The sequence below is a fragment of the Balaenoptera borealis genome, assembly GCF_965194805.1.
Source record: "Balaenoptera borealis genome assembly, chromosome: 18".
NCBI classification, from domain to species: Eukaryota; Metazoa; Chordata; class Mammalia; order Artiodactyla; family Balaenopteridae; genus Balaenoptera; species Balaenoptera borealis.
In genome coordinates, this window is record NC_138877.1 from 60530988 (window position 1) to 60550034 (window position 19047).

Consider the following 19047-nt stretch of genomic DNA (forward strand, 5'->3'; position numbering starts at 1 on the left):
ACGATACAATACATAGAGAATCCTAAAGATACCACCAGAAAACTACTAGAGCTAATCAATGAATTTGGTAAAGTTGCAGGATACACAATTTTTTTTTTCACATTTAATTTTTTTTTTTAATTTTATTTATTTATTTATTTATGGCTGTGTTGGGTCTTCGTTTCTGTGCGAGGGCCTTCTCTAGTTGTGGCAAGCAGGGGCCACTCTTCATCGCAGTGCGCGGGCCTCTCACTATCGTGGCCATTCTTGTTGTGGAGCACAGGTTCCAAACGCGCAGGCTCAGTTATTGTGGCTCATGGGCCCAGTTGCTCTGTGGCATGTGGGATCTTCCCAGACCAGGGCTCGAACCCACATCCCCTGCATTGGCAGGCATATTCTCAACCACTGTGCCACCAGGGAAGCCCCAGGATACAAAATTAATGCACAGAAATCTCTTGCATTCCTATACACTAATGTTGAAAAATCTGAAAGAGAAATTAAGGAAACACTCCCTTTTACCACTGCAACAAAAAGAATAAAACATCTAGGAATAAACCTACCTAGGGACACAAAAGACTTGTATGCAGAAAACTATAAGATACTGATGAAAGAAATTAAAGATGATACAAAAAGATGTAGAGATATACCATGTTCTTGGATTGGAAGAATCAATATTGTGAAAATGACTATACCACCCAAAGCAATCTACAGATTCAATGCAATCCCTATCAAATTAACAATGGCATTTTTTACTGAACTAGAACAAAAAAATCTTAAAATTTGTATGGAGACACAAAAGACCCCGAATACTCAAAGCAGTCTTGAGGGGAAAAAACGGAGCTGGAGGAATCAGACTCCCTGACTTCAGACTATACTACAAAGCTACAGTAATCAAGAGAATATGGTACTGGCACAAAAACAGAAATATAGACCAATGGAACAGGATAGAAAGTCCAGAGATAAACCCACACACCTATGGTCAACTAATCTATGACAAAGGAGGCAAGGATATACAATGGAGAAAAGACAGTCTCTTTAATAAGTGGTCCTGGGAAAACTGGACAGCTACATTTAAAAGAATGAAATTAGAACACTCCCTAACACCATACACAAAAATAAACTCAAAATGGATTCAAGACCTAAATATAAGACTGGACCGTATAAAACTCTTAGAGGAAAACATAGGAAGAACACTCTTTGACATAAATCACAGCAAGATCTTTTTCCATCCACCTCCTAGAGTAATGGAAATAAAAACAAAAATAAACAAATGGGACCTAATGAAGCTTGAAAGCTTTTGCACAGCAAAGGAAAGTACAAACAAGACAAAAAGACTACCCACAGAACAGGAGAAAATATTTGTAAATGAAACAACGGACAAGGGATTAATCTCCAAAATATGTGAACAGCTCATGCAGCTCAATATTAAAAAAACAAACAACCCAACCTAAAAATGGGCAGAAGACCTAAATAGACATTTCTCCAAAGAAGACATACAGATGGCCAAGAAGCTCATGAAAAGCTGCTCAACATCACTATTAGAGAGATACAAATCAAAACTACAATGAGGTATCACCTCACACCAGTTAGAATGTGCATCATCAGAAAATCTACAAACAACAAATCCTGGAGAGGGTGCGGAGAAAGGGTACCCTCTTGCACTGCTGGTGGGAATGTAAATTGATACATCCACTATGGAGAACAGTGTGCAGGTACCTTAAAAAACTAAAAATAGAATTACCATATGATCCAGCAATCCCACCACTGGGCATATACCCAGAGAAAACCATAATTCAAAAAGACACATGCACTCTAATGTTCATTCCAGCACTATGTACAATAGCCAGGACATGGAAGCAAACTAAATGCCCACTGACAGACGAATGGATAAAGAAGATGTGGTATATATATATACAATGGAATATTACTCAGCCATAAAAAGGAACGAAATTGGGTCATTTGTGGAGAGGTGGATGTATCTAGAGACTGTCATAAAGAGTGAAGTAAGTCAGAAAGAGAAAAACAAATATCCTATATTAACACATATATGTGGAACCTAGAAAAATGGTACAGATGAACTGGTTTGCAGGGCAGAAATTGAGACACAGATGTAAAGAACAAACGTATAGACACCAAGGGGGGAAAGTGGCAGGGGGGGTGCTGGTGGTGGGATGAATTGGGAGATTGGGATTGACATGTATACACTAATATGTATAAAATAGATAAATAATAAGAACCTCCTGTATAAAAAAATAAATAAAATTCAAAAATTAAAAAAAAAAGAAATTTCTCTGGAAGTAGTAAAAGATTATAATTTCAGAGAGAGCATGTCTTCTAGTGTGTGTGTGGAGGGGAGTGTGAAGTGTATGAATGCAAAACTGGTATAATTAAAAGCATAATGCCAATAGTGGCAATGTATAAAAATTTTACAGAAACCCCTTCAATGGGCTTCCCTGGTGGTGCAGTGCTTAAGAATCCGCCTGCCAATGCAGGGGACACGGGTTGGAGCCCTTGTCCGGGAAGCTCCCACATGCCGTGGAGCAACTAAGCCCGTGCGCCACAACTACTGAGCCTGCGCTGTAGAGCTCGCGAGCCACAATTACTGAGCCTGTGTGCCTAGAGCCCATGCTCTGCAATACGAGAAGCCACTGCAATGAGAAGCCCGCGCACCACAACAAAGAGTAGCCCCCGCTTGCCTCAACTAGAGAAAGCCCACACGCAGCAACGAAGACCCAACACAGCCAAAAATAAATAAACTAAATTAAATTAAAAAAATAAGAAATCCCTTTAATGAAATTCTATGTGTGGAAAATGTATGTATTCATATTTTTCGCTGGCTTTCTTAATGCTGGGAGCTGACCCATTGACTAAAATAATTTATTCTTTTTAAAGAATAAACATTACACAAGCTATTACACTATATTTTCCTTTTTGTGTTGCCAATAAACATATTTTTGTTCATTTTGTTTTGGCAGCACCAAGAAAAAATATAATCATTTTTCATAAAGTATTTCAATTAAATAAGTTCTCCAAGGATATACAAAAAGTAAGCTGATACTAATTAATACCAAGTTGACTACAAATATACATGTGTATACTCATTTATTAATACCCTATTGTCCTATAATTGTGAAAAGTTTGTCTAAGTTGATCTAACTTCTTGACTACTGTTGAAATGTTTAATCACGTATTTGCCATACAAAAATAAATGTATGTATGGAGAAAATATCAGAAGAATGTACCAAAGTGTATGAGATGTAGAGAAAGATACTATTGTTTCCATAGTAACAGCATGTTTAACCAGTTGCTGTAGCACCATGGTAACCGAAGAATAAAGACTGTGGAGTACATACAAAGCATACATTTACAAAATTAAAAGATTCATATTGGCAAAGTTGGCATCTAACTATGAAAAGCCACCTTTTCTTAATTTTATTTGGGATCAAGACCCTGCTTAGTCTTGAGAATTTAGCTTATGAAGAGAGGTCTATTGTTGCAATTTTTATAAGGGCTGCCCTAGTTAATTGCTGAAATATGCTTGGCTGGTCTCTCTGAAGGTTGTTGCAAGAATTAAATGAAATGAGATAGTGTATGAGAAAGTGCTCCATAAATTGTAAAGAGCGACACTAATTCATCATTATAATTCTTCTGAATCTTGATAATAAAAGTCTATCACTTCTCTTGTTAGTAATACCACTAGTTCTCATATATATCTTTTCATAAAAATAAATTATTTTGCTCATTTTATTTTACACAGGAAGTTTATTTCTTTAAAGTTTCTTCCTAAGTATTTAACTCTAGGCTTCTCTTTTACACTAGGAAAACTGAAAACTAATACATACTTTATATGAGGTATGTAATGGATGAAAGGATAGAGTGAGCCTATGGCTTGTGACCAATTTTCCTAGAATAGAAAAAATTAATGAATCAGATGGTCCAGCACCATGATAGATAATTTCTTGGCTTTTTACTTGCAGATCTAATCTAAATGGAATATGTTTGAGACTAACAATTTCTTCACATGATGATTACATTTAAGCAAGAAAATAATGTTTTGGCCATTGCTTTTTGTCTCTAGTTTCAAAAATTCTTTTAAACACAGTGTTTCATTATACTTTTCTATCACTATACGAAAAGCATAAAAAATTTTATGTGAGTCAGTGACATGGTAAAATTTTACTTTTTATTTGTAGTCACTTTGCTATGCATGGCGATGTGAAGAAGTCTGAGTTAATTTTCTCAAAACAGTAGTTCTTACGGCATGGAAATAGAAAGTAGTGGTTAAGCATTTCGAGCTTGAAGATGCACCGCGTGGCTGCCGGTCCAGCTCTGGTGCTTACCACTTCTGACACGGGGTAAATTACTTATGCTCTCTGCCTCATTTTACCATCTGTAAGGATAATAGTATGTACGTCACAGGTGATTTGAAGACTAAATGAGCTAAAGCATGCAAAATAATTTAAAAGGTGCCCAGCATGAAAACAGCACACAATAAATGATAATTATGAATATTAGGGAAACGTTTATCATTTTGGCAAATATTTCAGTTATGCTGGGCAAGAAAATACACTGCTAAAGATGAAGGATACATACAGAAATAATAAATATGTAATTTCCTATCATATTTCCATCTCCTCTTAATACAAAGATAGGAAAGAATTACTTCTCAGGTATATATATATACAAGTCACACAAATAAACACCTATTCCAGCCAAGTATTTGCACTCTTTTATACTAGTGAAATTTTGGATCAACAATTTTAATTTGATTCTCATAGTATTTTTTCCAACAGTACACAGTTTATTCATACCTTGTTTTCCTATATTCTAATGTCTAGTATTTCCTCTTCCTTAAAGTATTTTGCATTTTCTAGAACACTGTTATCTACAGGTAAAGACTAGAAGTTTTCTTTTTGATTCTTTGAGGGATTACTAATCTTTAAACAGGAAATTTAGCTTTTATCAAATATAGTGTTACGTTTTGAGATTTTTCTACACTTTAAGGTTACTGGCTGTATGTAAATTACTACTTCAGGTAAGATGGAGAAGAACAAGCAAATAGTATGATTATGAATAGTAAATTATTTAATGTATCATAGTGTCATTATATGTGTTGTTGATAAAATATCTCTAAACCTAAATCAACTCATTGAAGAAATAATCAACTTTGTGAAAATATATTAAAGTTTGTTTTAATTTAAATTAGTTTCACTGAAAATTCTGAGGTCTTTTCATTATCCTAAACTGCTGCATTACCTTCTCTCTCTCTTGCCTTACCTATATGCTTAATGGATTGCTTTCTAGTTACATGCCTATGTATCTTTCTCAGTAACTAATCAGTGTGTCATCTGAGGGCAGAAAACATTTTGTAGTGTCTGTAAATCCAGCACGCAGCAAATTTCCTGGCGCAGAGTAGGTGCCAAATCTGACCTAGAAAAAAACTCTATTTGTCAAGAAGCACTGTTCTATTTAATCTGTGGGCAAGTTTCTTTTGCTTTTTTCGAAGACTTTCCAAGAAATAAAATACTTTTGAATGCATACATCATTCCATTTTGGCATGCCTGGAAGGATTAGTTGAAACCCTGTAACTAACACAATCAAGGTAGTGTGACTTAAAGGATAAACTGACTGGTAAGGCTCAAGCAAACATTTGGTAACCTTAACTAAGCTCACTGACATGAACTAAGAGGTTTAATAGTTCTGTCAGAATGCTGAGGTACTTCTTTGAGAGATGCTACAAATTTTTTTGCACATCAACAATAATAGATATAATTTATTATTGTTTCTATCATGTCTTAAGAAGTCTGATCTACAGAGATTCTTATCAGTTTTGTTCAAAGGTTATTCCCATGTAAATGGGGAATGCAAAAAGAGCATCATGGAGTATACTTGAACTCTACAGTTAGCTGCATATCAAATCATTTACACTTTTTGGCAGCTTCCTGGAGTATAGCAATGTTGTTTTCTGCCATTAACAGATGGAGTCTCAATGTGAGAACAGCTACTGTAAAACCTGCAATATGTCAGGTTAAAGATTAAGTGAAATCAATGTTCGAAGGTGCTATCATATTATATATTACAATCGTATGTACTGTGCCAATTAAAAGCTTCATGAATTTACTTATTAAAGATCAAGATTTATGGCAAAATCTTCAGTAGAGATAAGGTGCTGTATGGAAACAAACTTATGTCCCTAATGTGAGTGACAGTTGCTATGGAAGCTGCAGAACATCATGCTACTCTGCTTTCCAAATTAAAGATATACAAAACAAGAACATTTTTATGGGTTGCTGTTAAGGTTGATGGACCAAGAAGTTGACAGCCTCTAAAATGTTTTAAGTGCATACAATTGCATAATCAACATCAAGAATTTTTCTTCCTTCTTTTTCCAGATAAATGGCTTAATAATTTCAAAGAGCACTGTTTTGAAATTCATAATTTTATTGGGCAAGTTGTTTATAATATATGGTTTTGAGATGCCTATTTTATATTTATGTTTAAATTCAAATACCTTTGTAATAAGGCAAAGGATTGGATTGTCAAACTTGACTCAAACAAATCAGAGACCTTACCCATTACCAAGCATTATTAATAGTTTTAGTGATCCAATCAATAAGGAGGTACAGGTGAAACAGAGAGGCCTGAGCCATTCCTTCCTTCACATATCAGACATGGGATCTTTGGCCCAGGGTAATGAATGGGATCTCTATCTAACAAGGTGTACCGGTTATTGCCTCACACAGCAGGGAGTATATAGGTTACGAAACGGCTCTTTTTTTTTTGTCCCGGATGTTGTACAGCTTATGTGATATTCTACAGAAAGCCAGACATAATAAATCCATTAATCCTAGGTTTTTTTTGACATAAACAATTCTAAATTAAGGACATCCTGCTCAAAGCGTTTCATAACAAGGTCTCTTCATCTAAAAAATATATTTGCCTATTTACAGGAGGATAATCATTAGCAAGTGTGTAAAGAAATTGGGCTATTCATCTACGTTCCTTTTACCCATAGGGTAATCAAAGAAAAATGAATCAGAGACCATGTGCATTATTACCTCTTCTCCAACTGTCAGTAAGTCCATTTTTCAAGAATTTTGTAATCATGGAAAAAAGAAAGTTGCCATCTCTGACAAGTGGTCCCATATGCTGTACTTATTTAGTATATAGAACCAAGAAAACAAAAATTGTATAAAATCACATTTAATACCTAAGTTTATTTAATTAAATTTAAATGCAATAAAATGATTCCAGAGCACATTAAGTATTTAATATATTTATTAATATATATGATGCAAAGTTACTTCTGTAGAGGTATCATATACTTATAAAACCCTTACAATTTTAAGAAAACAGAAAACTGCAATTTATAGAACAATTCTGCAATTGAGTCAGATATTTTGAGGAAATGATTCTGTTTCTTCTGGGGAAAAAATGACCTATTACAAGACTGGCATTTAATTTATAGAAACAATTAGAAAGTTAATCAGACCTCATCCTTTCATCCATATTCCACAGAACTTGAAAATGGGCAATCTGCTTTCATTATTAAGTAATAGTATAGTATAGTGCTCCCATTCACTTCGTCACTCTACAGAGTCAGCATCACATGTATGCCACCAGTAGAGTTGCACAAAATCCCATGTAGAAAGAATTTAATGGTCTGTGGTTACCATCTTAAAATTCTTAACAATTTTATCTTTGAATTTGTGCTCTACATGTGAATTCAGATGGGACAATGACTCATATGCCTGGGGAGTGGGTCCCTAGCTCACACATGGACCTATTTCCCACTGCCTCCCTGATGGCCTGAGTCTGGTTCTTAGCTGTCGATTTCCTGACCCCTGGTGCTCCAATCCCTGTCCATACAGGGACAGTACCGTGCGACTTTGCTGTTCTCTGCCTCAGTTTGAGTCTGTGCATGACCCAGGGAAGGATGGGGTGCCTACCCTGAGGCATCTCATGGAAGAGCGTGTCTGGCAGCACCATGACACACCTGGCAGAAGAATAGGTGGGGCCTCTCACCCACAACCAATTCTGGTACCAACTGTGTTGTATAATATACAATTGTTATTTATAATTTTTAAATTGTAAAATTTAAATCCAACCTGAAGGCTATACAGCAACATCAAATTGAGGTTATCTGAAACTAAAAATTTGGAAGAGAGGTTCCAAATTTGTAGGATCCATGCCTCTGAGAAATGATGCCATCTAGATGGTGATGATATCTGTGGAGCCTGAAGGAATAGCTTCACAAAGGTGAATTCTGAGCAGGTGAAGGGTCCTTGCTAGAGGGGAGTTTCTAGGAATAGCAAGCAAAGTAGAAGAAGCAAGTCCCCTCTCCCATCTTGGCCTGCAAGTCTACATCTAAAGCCAACAAACTGCAGAGCATAACAGGGAGCTATATGGCAAAGGAAGAGAGGGTGTGAGTTTGAGGGGTGAACAAAACTTTAATTTCTAAACAATCTGTAGCCTCAGTGATCCACACTTTCATTGATTCCTATCATATTTCATTAACTTTTGCTAATGGGCATGGTATTTACAGGTGCCTCATTCAAAATGTATAGAAGCAAACTAATTTCTCAGAATAATTAGGATCAATTACCCCAACCAATACAGTAACCTCCTTCTTAGCCTTTGGTCAATGGAATAAGGGGGCTCAAAGCTACAAATGGTTCTCTTGACTTCAGGTTCAATGGCATACTGTTGCATCCTCTGGTAGAAGTACTCTGCCCCTGGGAACCATGTCTACAAATGTACAGAGTTTGAAGATTCATAAATAGAAATCAACACTTATTCAATGGGAAACAGAGCTGCTCCTACTTCTATATTTTGTTTCCCATACTTGTACAGTATGACAGTAGGAGAATAAAAAAAAGCATGTATTTGTCCCTGATTCAAAATATACATTGCCTCCATTTAGTACATCTTACACCTGGTGCCATAAATGAATCTTCAATAATCTATTCCACTGGGTGTAGATATATAGGAAACAACTTGAATGTCATGATTTATTAACTTCTTTTATTTTTAAAGAATATTTAAATCAAGTTGTCACGTAATTTTTTAAGTAGAATTTTATCAGCTAAAATTTTCTAATTCTTATATTGTTTCATTATTTTAGTAGCTTGGCTAGCTCCTTGACTGTATTTTTTCTATTCATTTTAAAATGTTTTAACTTTTCCTGAACCAGAAAGTTAGAATGGTAGTTAGGGTTAGATAGCATTCTATGGTTCTTAGTTCATGGGCATCTTTTGCTTTTAATGAAGTTAGTACAATTGCTTTAAATGATACTGCCTTTTGAAGCACAGTGGGATAGGGTATATTTTAATTTTATAATTTATATTTGTTTTTGTAGGGCCCTTGATTTTCACTACTTGCTTCTATTTTGCCCTTTACTTCTGAGTTCCAAAGTATATCTCCTCATTCCAAATTGCCTTATTCCCAACTCTGTTCTTCAATAATAATTTATTTCTAATATTATCATCTCTCAGTCTAATATTTTTGCTTTTATTATTTAATCTTTATGGTGTTTTTGAGGAAAGTTTGAGAGATTAGGATTTAGGCAACCAGTATTATCCTACAGGAACCCAAAACCTTACACATATTTTGAACCCTATAAGATATTATCACTGCTATTAGATTTTTTGTTTTTATTTTCAGTCAACATTTTAGAATTATGCATGTATGTGCCCCCTTTTTTGCTCATAAATCTTGCCAACTTTTCCATGTATTTATTTGAAATAATTTTCTTTCTACCAATATTTACTGCAGTTCTATAAGTGACAAATTTGTTTGTTTTTGTTTGTCTTGAGAATGCCTTTTTGTAACTTTAACTTTGAGGGATATTTTCATTAAATTTAGATTTCTAGGTTGGAATATACTTTTTTAACCCTTTGAAATATCAATTCCAGTGTCTTCTGAACTCCAATGTTTCTTTTGGAAAATCACCTCTTAATGTCAGTGTTGATACTTAAAGTAATATTTCTAACTTACAATTAAGAGTTTCCCTTTATCATTATTTTAAAATGTTTAATCACTTAGTATGATATACCTAGATATGAGTTCCTTTTTATTTATCATACCTAAGATTTGTAAGGAATGCTCTATCTCTGGGTTGATATCATTCAGTAGTTTTGGAAAATTCTCAACCATTATTTCTATTAAGTACTGGGTTTTCCCAATTCTCTCCTTTTCTTCTAAAATTGCATTATATATATGTCAGATCTTTTCACTGTTTCCCATATGTCTCATATGTTCCTGCCATTTTATTCTCTATTTGGATATTTTCTACTGTTATTATTTCAAGTTCACATATCCTCTGCAGTGACTTATCCTCTGTTAAGTCCATCTATTGCATAATTAATTGGGTTATTGTGTTTTACAACCTTTGAGTTTAAAGTTAATAGCTGAATTGATTCCAATTCCTGGTGAAATCCTGTATCGTCTCATCTATTCCTTAAACATATAAATCACAGTTATTTAAATATCATGTATGATAACTTTAATACTCAAATTACCTATAATTATTTTTCTCTTTGTTGCTTTTATTTAACCTTTCGGACATTTGGACTTGTGCCCAGAAATACCTGGTACTTTTGGTTTAGTAGCAGACATTATGCATGAAAAAAATACTTAAAATTCTAGCAGATGTTATCTTTATTAAGAGAATACTGATTTTGTTTTATGGAATACTATTAGAATTAAGGCAGATCATTTTTACAGATTTATTGAGCTAAAATTGACATGTTACATGTATAATTTAAGTGGACAATGCGTTGACTTGATACACATATATTGCAATATAAGAACCACTGTAGCTAACACCTCCATCACATCACATAATTACCATATTTTAAAATTTTATGGTAAGAACTTTTAAGATCTGCTCTATTAGCAACTTTCAAGTATATGATACAGTATTGTTAACTATAATCACCAATGCTGAGCATTAGATCCCCAGAACTTATTCATCTTCTAACTGGAAGTTTATACTCTTTGACTACCATCTTCCTTTCCCCCTACCCTCCACCCCTGGTAGCCACCATTCTACTCTCTCTTTCTGAAAGTTTGGCTTTTTTAGATTCCACTTACAAATAATATCATACAATATTTGTCTTTTTCTTTCTGACTTACTTCACTTAGCATAATGCCCTCAAGATCCAACCACGTTGTCACAAATGGCATGATTTCCTTTCTCATGGCTAAATAATATTCATAAATACTAGGATTGCGTTTTCTATTTCTGTCAAGAATAAGGCAGATGATTTTAATGCAGTCTTGGACAGAGCTCACTTGATTCTTCATTTCAGGGTGTGTGTGTGTGCACTCATTGTTACTAATCTATATTTAGCACAACTAGGACCCCCACCAGGTCCTAGTTAGAACCCTGTGACTTATCTAGAGACCTCCCTCCTTAGATAATCTAGTTAATTCTAATTTTATTTCTCTAGGTAGCCCTGTGAAGCTGGATCAAGTTCAGTTCAGTGTACCTCCTTCTTAAGTCCATTTTGTGCTTGATTTCTTAGATGATATAGAATGTAGGAAATACTCCAAGTTACTTCCTTTTTCTCTGGAATCCTTCCAATCTGATGCTTGCTGTCTTAGTAGCTTTCAAGTTTTCTCAAAAGATGCAATTTGTATTTTGTCCCTTCTTTTAAATTTTGCATGATTTTTCATAGAAACATGATTTATGTGTAGAAGAAATTTTAAAGCCATTTTCCCCCAATGGTGTATAATTTTGTAATCCAGACATCAATACTTTCAATGCAACAGATATAATTTTAAATTATAAGGTACTGCCAGTACTTGTAGATAAAAGTAGCATATCTCCCCCAAATTCAGAAGTAACAACAAAGGTTTTCTTTCTAAATGATATTTATACAATCAGCACAATGATGTGTTAGTATGGTTGCTGGGTTGTTATCTAGTTTTAAACACTGATAACTAAGTAACTCTTAAATGAACCTCAGAGCACAAGATTCAAATTCAAAGATCCATATAAAATAGATAACTAAAAAGAATCTGCTGTATAGTACAGGAAACTCTATTCAATATTGTGTAATGACCTATATGGGAATATAATTAAAAAAAAGAGTGGATATACATATATGTATAACTGATTCACTTTGCTGTACATCTGAAACTAACACATTGTAAATCAACTATACTCCAATAAAAATTAATTAAAAAAATTCAAAGCTCTGTCAAATCCTAGATTCATACACATCCAAAACTTCAGATCATTCAGGATTAGCAAAATTTAGCTCTCTGTCATACATAATAGTAACAATGAAGCACAAATAATAGTTTTTTCCAATTTTCTTGAACTCCATCAATTAATCAAAATTAGTACTTACTACTAAAATTTTAGTAAAGTGAAAGAGGCAGATTTTTGTAGTACATTTGATACACAGTGCAACTCTCTGTCAAATATAAATGAATCACTGCTCCCCATGTCTTCCCAAATCTCTTACTATTGGTCCCATTACAGAATGCTCTTATTTTCAGTGAGTAAATTTATTGGACTATTATATTATCTCTGTTGAGTCTAAGTCTTTGCTTACTTGTTCAAATTTGAGGAGATAAGCTCTCTAGAGGGCTCAGAATACATCCTCTAAAGAAGGAAGAGACATACTTTATTGATATTCATCTTTCTAACATGCCATTTCCTCCTGCCATTAGGCTACAGAGCCCTGATTTTCACTAGTTTGGCTGCTTTAATGTTGTTCCATTGGAAGTAGGAAAATAGTCCTCATTCAGTTTTTAAATAAACAATTTATTTTAGAAAACTTTTAGATTTACAGAAAAGTTGAAAAGATATGACAGAGTTCATGTATTCACAAACCCAGTCTGGCCTATTGTTAATATCTTACATTAGTATGGCATATTTGTCAGAATTATTTAAACCAATATTGATACATATTAACCTATATCCATACTTTATTCATATTTCCTTAGTTTTTTTTTTTTTTTTTTTACCCTGATGATCTTTCTCTGATTTAGGATTCTGTCCAGGATATCACACTACTTTTAGTCATCATGTCTCCTTGGGTTCCTCTTGGCTATGATATTTTCTCAGACTTTCCTTGGTTTGGATGACCTTGACAATTCTGAGTATTACTCGCTGAAGCAGTTCATAGAATATCCCTCAAAGAAGAATTGCTTGATGTTTTTCTCATTACACCTGGGTTATGAGTTTGGGGGCAGAAAACCACACAGGTGAAATGCCATTTTATCACATCATATAAAAGACACAAATTATCAACCTGAATCAATATTACTGATATATACCTTGAGTGCCTGGTTGAGGTAGTGTCTGTCATGTTTCTCCACTGTCCTTTTTTTTTTAACCACTTTCTATACTGTGATATTTGTATTGAATTCACTATGTGCAGTTCACATTTAAAGAGTATAGTGGAGACACCTTAAAATAGAGTATTCTTAATTCTTCTGTCTCTTTTGATATTTCACTTAGCCGTTTCACATTACCCAATATATTACTATTATTAATTTATACAGTTATACTTTAGATCAATTAGGAAAAAGTTAACATATAATTATTTATGTTATCTTTATTTAATCCTTCTTTGATGCTCGTTATTTATTTAGATGCAAGTTTCTGACCTATATCATTTTTTTCTGCCTAAATAACTTCTTTAACATGTCTTGTTGGGCACATCTTCTCATGATGAATTACCCCAGCTTTTGGCTGAGAATGTCTTTATTCCTCCTGAAACTCTGAAGGATAATTTTGCTGGATATAGAATTCTAGGTCAGTGTTTTTGCTTGTTTATACCAACACTTTAAACATTTGACTCCACTCTTTCCTCTCATAGTTTCTGACAAGGAGTTTGTTGTAATTCTTATTCTTATTCCTCTACAGGATCCCCATTCACCACCCCTCACTTCTTTCAAGATTTTCTTTTTGTCGTTGCTTTTCTGAAGTTTGAATATGATACTCCTATATGTGTTTCTCTTGTTTTTTATTTTGCTTGCTGTTTTCTGAGCTTCCTGGATCTGTGGTTTTGTGTCTGTCTTTAATTTTAGAGAAGACAGTTCTCATCTCTTACTCCTTCAAATATGTCTTATTTGCTCCCTTCCCCTCCATTCCTTCTTTCCTTTCTTCCTTCCTTCCCTCCCTCCCTTTCTTCCTTCCTTCCTCTCTCCTTTCTTTCTTCCATCTTTTATCTCTCTTTCTCTTTATTGTTATTTTCTCTCTGCTCTTCAGCTTGGAAAATTTCTCTTAATGCATCTCTGACTCACTGATTCTTTCCTCAGCCATGTCATGTCTACTGAAGAGCTCATTAAAAGTATTCTTCATTTCTTAGTTACTATGTTTTTGACTTCTAGGATTTCCTTTGTTATTGATTTCTTTTTTGTTTAGAATTTACATCTCTTTGCTTACATTATCCATCTGTTTTCTCACATTGTCTGTTTTTTCAATTAGATCCCTTAACAGAATAATTATAATTATTTAAAACCCTCTGTCTGGTAATTCCAATATGTGTCATAACTAAGTCTGGTTGTTTTGCTTGCTTGTGATCTTCAGATTGTTTTCTCTCGCTTTTTAGCATGTCTTGCATTTTTTTGTTAAAAGTTGGACATGATATATTGGGTAATAGGAACTGAGGTAAACAGGCCTTCAGCATGAAATTTTATGTTAATATGGCTAGAAGCTGGGTTGTGTTTAACATTTCTCCATAGCTACAGATGCCAGAATCTTCAAATTCCTCTAGTGTCCTTGTTTGTCCTTGTGTCTCCCCTCTTGACTTTGGACTTCCTAAGTATTCCTTCTCAGAAAGAGTCTGTATCATGCAGCTCTTTCATCTGTAATCCACTGTTATTATACTGGAGCTTTGCTGGTGTTGTTTGAAAGGTGTGGGGAAGGGGGGAGGACAGTCTATACTCTTACGAGTAAGTCTCAGTATTTTAGTGGGCCTGTGTCATTTCACAATTGTTTTTCCCTGCCTCTCTTTGATCCCTTTTTCATTCCCTCACTGCAATGTTCCCAAACTACTTTCTTTAAATTCTGACCTCTGTTGATTGTTTCCCCCAACCTTTTACAAAAATACCTGCAAAATGTTAGGCATTTGACAGAAAATAATACAAAATATTGAAGAGATGCAGAATCACAGAAGAAATAAATGGTGGCTCCTATTAGAGAGCTGCTTAAATTTTTTTGCCAGCAAATAAATTTCACCGTCCCTATGCAACCTAAGCCAAGTAGCACAAAAGCCTTTCCAGAAAATCCTAGATCTGTTTTATCAATTAGCAGATGTATGTGATCTAGTACACATTATGGCAGATTGTTATGAGCATTTTTTATAACAAAAATTCATGTCTCAGCAGGTGTACAATGTTCTTAATTATTTTTTCTTATGATTGTACAGATACAAAGCTACATGCTAGTTTTCTAGTTTCTAGAGTTCTGTCAGAACCAGTGTTGTAATGTCTTGTTCATCAGGATTAAAATCATCAGCTACTTGAAGAAATCCATGTTTATAATACTTACAATGTGACTCAATTCTAAATACCAAATAAAAATGTGACCCTGTTCTAAGAAAACAAATAATCCACGGCTATTCTATTCACAATTACATTATTTTCAACATCTTTCAATTCTTGATTCATTAGTGCAGTAGCCAAACACATATGATTTAGAAATTCATTTTAAATGCTGGTACAAAGAACTGTATATCCTGATGATGTATAGGACAGTGAGATCAATAATATCACAAGTCATAGGATCTACATGGGAAGGATACCGAGATTACATATGTCCTATTTTACATAAGATGTTATTATTTTGGAACAAGGCACTTGGATCTTTCAAAATCAATTTAGCAAGATAACATCACCCCATGCCTTTCTTAACCACCTCTATTTGACACAGTGCTTAACATACCAAAGTACTGTTTTCAGTACTATTTACTGTTATTGTTTTCATCTCATTTAGAAAGTTTCTCATTTATAAATATTATCAGGATATCAGAGGCTTTATCACATCTGAATGTTCAGTCATAACACATTCACACACACACAAAAAGTTTTATTTCTGGGTTAGTCTTCTTAAGGGAGCAGTCTTTCTTTTCCTTTTTAGACTTTCAAATAGTGGTCTTTAGTTGTCATTTCAGGATTTTTAAAGTCTTGTTTTGTAAGTGGTCACTGGATTGTGGTGGAGAACAACTGATCAGATTCCAATGTACGGTTAAACCAGCATGAAGATGCATGGTCAGTAGATTTTGATTCTGTTTCAACTGAAGGTGAAGTCAATCTTCAATCACAGAGTTTGGAAAGTTATGCAAAATTTCCCTTTGAGATGATAGGTTTTTGTCAATTTGCTGCAGCCACTTTGAAAATCAGGCTGCGATGTAACTTGCATGGCTTTTCTGACCAGACAGTAGCCCCTCACCTGTTTTTGATTGTCCTTCAGCACTTCTCTGAGAGGATCAGAGCATGAGTGAGAGCCAAACCAGCTGCTCCATTTTCTTTTATTCCAGGCACAAACACCGGGTCTTTGGGTTCATGTGTTTGGCCTCTTGCCACTTGGAAACTCCACCAAAGGCATTTGGTCAGATGACAGTCACAGCAGTGGCAGTGCCACTCATTAACTCAGGCACAGCTGAATTTCTAGTCAAGTCCATTACACAGACTGTGAGAGAAACTGGTAGATTTTCTGTCAGCAAGAAGCTTAACCTCACTCAAACCTTAATTTGACCCACTAGGAAGAGATTTATCCTCTATCACATGTCACATGGTTTTGTCAAAAGACTATAGTTTATTTGACCCCTTTACTCGGGCATCAATATATCTCCATTTTCCCCTTTCCAGTCCAGTTGAACTTTAGCAATCAAGGGTTATAATTTAATGCAAGGACAAATTTGTTCTTAGAAAAAGGACAAATATTTATATTTACAATCCAGCCACATAAACCTTGATTACTTAATTTAACATAGAAAATGGACAAATGGATGCATCTGTGACTGCCAGGACTTGTATTATCTAATGAGTAGTAATGTCTCTTCAATCCTCTAATCAATTAGATTTTTCTTTTGGTTAATTAATTTTATAGGGCCCATAATACCCTTTACCTGGGGGATTCTAGGCACATTCACATCAAATGGCATTAGAAGACAAGGAGTAAAACCAAGGTGTGTTAAATTGAGCTTGTGTATCCCTAATTACTTTCTATTCACAGTATACTCATTTAGATAATTGGATAAGGAATATGATTAAAGTATTTCCGTTTGATGGTAAAATTTCCCTTATTGTGGCAATAAATTCTTCTACCTAGAATACCCATTAAGTTCATTGATTTGGCTGAGGAATGCGTACTTTTCCATTCTGTCCACCCTAAAATATTCTTTCTCATAAAGTGATCATCAGATCTTTTTCATCTAGTGTAAGCTACATCTGTAACTTGCTGGATGAACTAAATGTTTTAAGACATTAAAACAATTCCAAACATGTTTGTGAAACAGGTTTCTTAACAAAAACTAAAAATAAAACAAAAAACAAACCATAATACATTGAAGAAAACTATGGTACACCTTGGGGTTCCAATTAGAGAGCTGTTCCTCTTATCTCCGCAGGAAAGACACCTCAACTTCTGTAAGTATCACTAGCATAGTTAGTGTGGGGGGGGGGGGACTGCACCTCAGTGTTTTAAGTGGGTTCCTTCTACTAGCAGTAGTCCATGCACTATTAAACAAAAATTATATCACAGCCTGGCTCTGTAGTGCAATGGATAGCACACTGGACTTCTAAAATTATATCACATTGTTAAGAGCATTTGTATAATAATGATTCAGGGACAAACAGGTAAACTTAACTCTTATTCTACAATATTTTTACAATTGCACAGGTGTGCACCTCAGAAAACTATTCAGAACATTGCTTCTCAACAACTGCTACATGGTCTAGGTCTTGCAACTATGAGATCCCAGATGAGGAAGAGGTGAGCAGTAGGGAAGGGCACTGACTAAGTACCTGGCTTGTGCAACTGCATGGAGAGTTTTGTCATTCTCTGAGATAAGAAACCTAGGAGTACTATATTTGGAGAATAAAATGGTGTGGCGTGTTTTATATATATATAGGTTTTGAGTGCAAAGGTAAATATTTAATAGGTAAGTGACAATGGTAGTGTGAAGTTTTAAACACAAATGTGTGCTGTTGTATACTGGGGAGATATGAATTAATGCATACTAGTTGAAGTTTCAGAAATTAATAAATCACCCATGAAGAGTATGTAGAGTAAGAATATAATTTGTTTTGTTTTGTTTTTTAGCTACCTCAGTTTTTCTCAACCAGTTCCTGTGAGAGAAGTAAGTTCCAAGGTCTAAGGCACTGACTATATAATGAATTAATTTATCTCCTATGTAACTCTAACAGTATTAGCTATGTATCAACCATACAAGAATGTAGAAAATAGTGATACAAATAATTTTCTGTAGAGCTTAATTTTCCTGCAAACCCTTGGCGGAGAAAGACTACTCTAGAGTTTACAATATGTACCCTTAACCTATAAAATCTCATTAGAATTAATGTTATGACAACTTACATAAAATACAAAGAAAACCCTACAAAAGTATAATTCTAATTGTTACTGGGGTGTGTTTTTTTGGCTATAAATTGATACATTTTACTTCTACATGTATTATAAACCCTACATTAATTTTTTTTGTCTTAAACATGCAGATGTCTTTTAAGGAAATTAAGAATAGTCTTTTATACTTGCACATATTTACCATCTCTCGTATTCTTCTATATTTACTGTACATTCAAGTAGCCGTCTGGTTCTATTTCCCTTCATCTTGAAGAAATCTTCACAACATTTATTTCAGTGCAAGTCTATTGGCCTCAAGTCCTAGCAGATTTGGTTTATCTGAAAATATATTTACTATCATTTTTGGAGAACATTTTCATTAAATACGGAATACTAAGTTGATAGATTTTTTTTTGTTTCATTGCTCAGCAATTTAAACATGCTTTTCAATTAATCTCTATTCCCCACTGTTCCTAATGAGAAGTCAACCATTATTCATTTTGTTGTTTTCCTACATGTAA